Raw genomic sequence first — 5,773 nt, 5'->3', positions numbered from 1 at the left:
AGAGAGGGGCACCTGGATGGCTCAGTCGGTTAAGCGTCCGACTTCGGCTCAGGTCATGATCTCGCGGTTTGTGAGTTTGAACCCCACTTTGGGTTCTGTGCTGCCAGCTCAGAGCCTGGAACCTGCTTTGGAGTCTGTGTCTCCCCCTCTTCTCTGCCCCTCCCTGGTGCGTGCTCTGTCTCTCTCTCAAAAATAAATAAACATCTTAAAAAAAATTTTTTTTTTTGTTTTTTTTGTTGTTGTTGGTTTTTTTTTTTTTGGTATTTTTAATGACTGAAACAAAACAGATTTAAAACCGCAGCTTCTGGAAGAACCATTTGTTCTTGCTGGTCTTGTACCTCTCCTCAAACTTGATCTTGGCCTCTCATCAGACCTTGCATTTAAGAGCAGGGTCTCTGAAGACATCCTTGTTGACAACAGTTTTGTCCAAGGGGATATCCCCAGAGTACCTTGTGGGCATGAAGTGATTGTAGTTATAAACTTTCACAAAAGACTTGATCTTTGACCTCTTGGCGATTTTCTTCTTGCCCATGGCAGCTGTCACTTTGCGGGGATAGAGGTCAATTCCAGCCACCAGAGCATGGCTGTAGGGACAGTCTGAGGTGCCATCATCGATGTTCTTCCCGATGGCCGCCTAGCGTCCCGAGTAGCGTCCGGCCAGGACCAGCACCACCTTCCCGGGTTTCATGAATTTGCCCATCTCGACACCAGCTACTTGACCCTACGGCAGAAAGGAAGAAAGCCCACTCTTAAAACTTTTTTAAAAGAGAAAATGGGGAGAGAGCTACATGCACGCTGTTCCCCTTCTTTCATTCCCCCCTTCCCGCCCCCCTTTCCAGCATTTCTCTGTAGTCTGAGCATTTCACAGGAGCCAGGAAGTCCATCTAATTGCACCTTCCTGTGAATGGTCACTCTTGAGGGTCCCACAGAGAAGGTGTGCTTTATTTGGTCCAGGGCACTAGAGCACATATGGTACCCATGGTTGGGTGGGTGTTGGGTGAGGGACCATCAGCCAGTCTACCCAATGAACCTGTTGGGAGCCATGCCAGGCTGAGGGGTTTGGTCATTGGAGTTGGACAAAGTGGGACAGGCAGAGACTGAAAAGACCTTGGGCCAGGCAGTCTCCACGGTGGGGGGGTGGGGAGCCAGTGGGGAAGAAGATGGGGAGTGGGGCTTTCCAAGAGGCTCTGGGCGCCCCTCACCTCCCTCGTACTTGGTGCTGCTGGCCTGTCACTCATTCACTCAACAAATGTTTATTTAGCACCTGCCATGCAGCTGGCGGGGGGCTAAGTGCTTCAGTTAGGAAGCAATATGAAGGAGAATAATGCTGTACTTCATCTTTCTAAGAAACACATTTCCCCCCACAATTTTAGCATTTCTGAAATCAGGATATGTCTTTCAAGCAGTGCATTTTGGTTATTTTCAGCAGTGTTTTATTTTTCTTAGAGGGACATGAAGTCATGGTGCATCCAAACCATGACAGCTTAGATTTGATGAAATTTGGTAACGGCTATGCTTACAGTACTTCCTGCATGCCGAGCACTGTCCTGACTGCTCTGCGTGTGTCAGCACATTAGGTCTTCCCATCCGTCGCTGAGGTAGGAATGCTTGCTGTTCCCACTTTAGAGATGGGAAAACTGAGGCACAGACAGGTGCATTCTCATTTCCCCTTCAAGGAGGGGGCAGCACAGAGGCTGCCTGATAAACACCAATGCCAGGCTTGCTACCATGGCAGAGCTGTGGCAACAAAGAAAACCCCAGAAGGGGAGAGCCCACTGCCCCAGAAGTGGGGAGCCCAGCCCTGGAAATCTCACACCCAGAGCTGGCTGTGAGGGTCCTCCCAGGCCCTCCCATTTAGCCAAAGAGTGATGCCCCCCAGTTCGCTTCTTCCTGCCCCCACTCCCCATCCACCTCTCCTCTGTGTGTGGTTATAGGGGTTAATCACGGAGGCAGCTGTCATTCCTATCAGCCCCACGACTCTCAGCTCAGTCCTGGCCACAGGGAAGGGGATGACAGGATAGGGGGTAGAGGTGCAGAGCTGGGCACGAAGCGCCTCATTATCCCTGGCCCCTCCCTGGGGTAGACACAGCACATTTCTTTCAGCTTGAGTCTCTCCTTTTCCTAATCTGTCTCAGGCTAGGAAGGCCCCTGCTGATAGGGAAGGTTTACAGCAGGGAGGAGAAAAGGAGGAGAAGTTACCAGAAATCCTGTCCCCATTGCCACCTCCTTTACCAACCACACTCGAAAGCTAGCCAAAGCCACACTGGAAGGCAGAGGGCCTGGAAACCTCCCCCCAAACCTGTGACCTCAGGCAAATCTGTGTGCCTCTCTAGGCCTCAGTTTCACTATTTGGACAATGGGGTTAATTCTCCACAGGAGACCCTGGATGGGAGGGGCGATGGTGCCTAAGAAATGCGATGCTCCAGGCCTTTGTTTCCCTTGCGTCCTCTGTCTCCTGACTATGTTCCCACCCCATTCATTCCTACCCATTCCCTGACCCGACTCTGCCAAGTACTGGGAAATGAAGACCTCACCTGCCAAGAGGGGCTGGGAGGGGCCCTACAGGCCTGCCAGCAGCCCTGAGCTGTCAGGCTGGCTGCTTTCTCTTGCTGGTGCTGGCAGTAATTAATTAATCCATCCAGAAGCCCAAGGCAGTCGTCGGCAGCATCTCGCAGATAGAGACTACAGCAACTCCAGCTGGGTTACGGGCTGGGGGGGTCCTACCAACGGTGGCCACATGGACCTTGGCTCCTGCAGTCTGAGAGGGGCTGGGAGGGGGGTGGTGGTCATCTTCCCAAGCCCTGTGTGTCTCATGTTTGTTCACTCATTCAACAAACACTGTTAAATACCCGCTCTGTGTCTTGGGTCTGAAAGCAGAGCCTGAGCCAGGGATTCAGATATACATGGTTCATTAAGGGGTGCTTGCTTTTCAGGAACTCCTTGTGGAGGAGGGAACTGTCTTAGCTTGAGCTGGTATAACAGAGCATAGAATATATTACAGAATACCACAAGATTGGGTGACTTAAACAGCAGACATTTATTTCTCACACTTTCGGAGGCTGAGAAGTCCAAGATCAAGGTGCTGACAGATTTGGTTTCTGATTAGACCCATCTTCTTGGCTTGCAGACGTCTGCCTTCTCACTGTGTATTGACATGGCCTTTCTTCTGTGCATGCTCGTGGAGAGAAAGAGAGAGAGAAAGGTCTCTCTTCCTCTTCTTGTAAAGGCACCAATCCTGTAATGAAAGTCCCAACCCCATGAACTAATCTAAACCTAATTACCTCCCCCAAATTCCACTTCCAAGTACCATCACATTGGGGATTAGGGCTTCAACATAAGAATTATGCGGGGGTGTGGGGGGTGGGGGTGGGGAATGGGGAGGGAAACACAAATATTTAGTCTATAGCAGGAGTTGAGCATGGATGTGGTCTCTGCTAACACCTAACCCTAGCCTGATCTTCAGGAGGCTTTGGAGCACAAACCACAACACAAAGTTGTCCCCCCCTTTGAGAGGAGGGCCAGCCCTTTTTACCTCTTCATCAGTCAGTCACTAGCTGTGGACTATAGTGGGTGGGTGACCTCGAGGACAAGGTGCTTCTCATTTGCAGTGGGTGATACTCCAGCGAAGGGGCAGCTGGGGGCCCTTCGCAGCCAACGTCCTCAGCAGTTGAGAGATGATATGCCTGCTTTGGTGTAGGGGACCTGGGCAAGGAATCAGCAGGTTCTACCACACCAGTGTTCTTACCACCGGACCAACAGTATCAGCATCATGGGAAACGAACATTGTCAAGCCTGATTCTAGAGACTGTAAATCGGAAACGCTGGGGATGGGCCCAGCGAGCTCTGTTTTCATCAGCCTCCTAGTAATTCTGGTGACTGCTTACTTTGGAGAACACTGACCTGTGGGGTACACAGTGAACAGTGTAGTCACCAACCCATTATCGAGTCCAGTGTGGCCAGACCAGCAGAGCACACGTGGGTCTGTTTGTGGGTTTGTGGGCCCAGATCTGTGGCTGGCAGCTCAGCAGGTTTGACCAGAGTCCCTTGGCAGTGGTGCTACTCCCCCCCATCCCCCCCACCCCCTCCATCCCCTTCTGTTTTCAGAGTCCTCCATGACAGAGGATTTCCCCACCCCCTCATTACACCCAAGGAACAGTACCCTTCCTGCCTCATCCTGCCATGGCACCACTATAAGGGAAGAACGTTCATAGTCAACCAGCATGTACTGAGTCTTTTCTGGGCTCACTGTCATAAGCTATTTTATTTGATACCTTTCTATAGCACCCTGTGTTGTAGATAGTAGCATCCCTGTTTTATAGCTGAGAAAACCAGGGTTTAGAATAACTTGTTAATAAGAGAATGAGAACTTGGACTTTTCCGTTTCAAGCTTGGCGTGTATTCTGCTGTAAACAACTTCAGCAGAAGTCAGAATACGGGTTGCCTTGGGTGGGGGATATGGTGGGATAGAGTACTCAGGGGTCTTCTGTGGCTCTGAAGGGCCTTATCTCAATTTGGGACATCCACGTATGCCTAGGTAAAAAGTCCCTGAGCCTTACATTTAAGATTTATGCAGTTTATTGTTTGTAAACCACACCTCATTTTATCTTATTTAAAGTTCATTTATTTTGAGAGAGAGTGAGGAAGGGAGGGGCAGAGAGAGAGAGAGACAAAATCCCAAGCAGGCTCCATACTGTCAGGGCAGCGCCCACCACGGGGCTTGAACCTATGGAGCTCAGATCATGACCTGAGCTGAAATCAAGAGTCAGGCGCTTAACCGACTGAGCTATCCAGGCACCTCTGTACCTCATTTTAAATAATGCAAAAATAAAAGCCCTAAACAGACACAAAAAACCCAAAATACTATATGACTTCATTTATGTGAGGTATCAGGAGTGGTCAAACTCCTAGCAACCGAGAGCAAATGGTGATTGGCAGGGAGAGGGGGGAGTTGATGGTTAATGGGCACTGAGTTTCAGTTTTGCAAGATGAGGTTCTGGAGGTCATTTGCACACTAATGTGAATATAGTTAACACTACTAAACTACACACTTAAAAAAGGTTAAGATGGCAAATTTTATATTATGTTTGCCTTATCACAAAAGGAAGATTAAAAAATTAATCTCTCAAAATTTTGCTTTGAGATCTTCCACGGATTGAAAAGGCATTGTGGGATCAATGCTTGCCCTTTGAAAGTGCTGACCGGCGATTGGCCTCCTGAATGAACTGGCTAGAACTTTGGACGCTTGAGGTCAGAGAAGGCAAGCCTTCCCATCTCGTTCTTGAACTCTCTCCTACAACATCCTTGCTAGGTGGTTTCCAGCCCACGCCTAAACACCTTCTGGTTTCAAGGTGCTCACTCCATCCACACTCAAGACCAAAGCAGTAATGCTAAATAATGATGGAAACTCTCGTTGAATGAAGCCCATCCCCTGCCCTTTGGTTTCTATTCCAAACCTTAGGGCTGTAGAGAATGAATGACATCTTGCACAGGACTGCCCTATAGGGTTTCATTTTGTTTCCTGTTTTGTTTTTGACTCCGTATATTCACACTTGTTTTCTTCTCCATTAGCCACATACTTCCAATGTCAGGCATACACCTATTAGATAGGTGTCAGTATGGGGGCGCCTGGGTGGCGCAGTCGGTTAAGCGTCCGACTTCAGCCAGGTCACGATCTCGCGGTCCGTGAGTTCGAGGCCCGCGTCCGGCTCTGGGCTGATGGCTCGGAGCCTGGAGCCTGCTTCCGATTCTGTGTCTCCCTCTCTCTCTGCCCCTC

General features: G+C 49.7%; 1 pseudogene; it reads right to left on the bottom strand.

Moving 5' to 3' along the window:
* Nucleotides 1–269: 269 nt before the first annotated feature.
* LOC115513310 lies at nt 270–743 on the bottom strand (annotated as a pseudogene).
* Nucleotides 744–5,773: the final 5,030 nt, after the last annotated feature.

The sequence above is a fragment of the Lynx canadensis genome, chromosome B2 (assembly GCF_007474595.2).
Source record: "Lynx canadensis isolate LIC74 chromosome B2, mLynCan4.pri.v2, whole genome shotgun sequence".
NCBI classification, from domain to species: domain Eukaryota; kingdom Metazoa; phylum Chordata; class Mammalia; order Carnivora; family Felidae; genus Lynx; species Lynx canadensis.
This window is presented reverse-complemented; position numbering and strand designations above follow the sequence as displayed.